This window comes from Gavialis gangeticus, unplaced genomic scaffold, assembly GCF_001723915.1.
Source record: "Gavialis gangeticus isolate Ggan-Ray unplaced genomic scaffold, GavGan_comp1, whole genome shotgun sequence".
NCBI lineage: Eukaryota > Metazoa > Chordata > Crocodylia > Gavialidae > Gavialis > Gavialis gangeticus.
The window spans coordinates 6441561-6441911 of NW_017729023.1; the positions used below are offsets into that span (position 1 = coordinate 6441561).

At 51.6% G+C, this 351-nt stretch overlaps 1 protein-coding gene across 3 annotated transcripts in view; it reads right to left on the reverse strand.

The window, feature by feature from the left end:
• The window catches only part of SLC4A4 (solute carrier family 4 member 4), a 363621-nt gene that overhangs the window by 244695 nt on the left and 118575 nt on the right, over nt 1-351 (reverse strand). The gene's annotated exons all lie outside the window — the stretch shown is intronic.

Here is a 351-nt window from a genome sequence, read left to right on the forward strand (position 1 = left end):
TCCCGCCTGAAGTGCGGTGCCCAGAACTGGACGCAGTACTCCAACTGCAGCCTGACCAGTGTTACATAGAGGGGGAGGATCACCTCCTTGGCCCTGCTTGTGATGCATCTGTGGATGCACAACAAGGTGCAGTTAGCCTTACTGACCATGTTCTCACATTTTTGGCCCATGTTCATCTTGGAGTCGAAAATGACTCAAGATCTCTTTCTCCCACTGTGCTTTTGAGAAGGGAGTTCCCCAGCATATAGGTATGCTGCTGGTTCTTACTGCCCAAGTGCAGCACCCTGCCCTTGTCAGTATTGAATCCCATCCTATTCTCATTTGCCCACCCCTGCAACCTGTCCAGGTCTA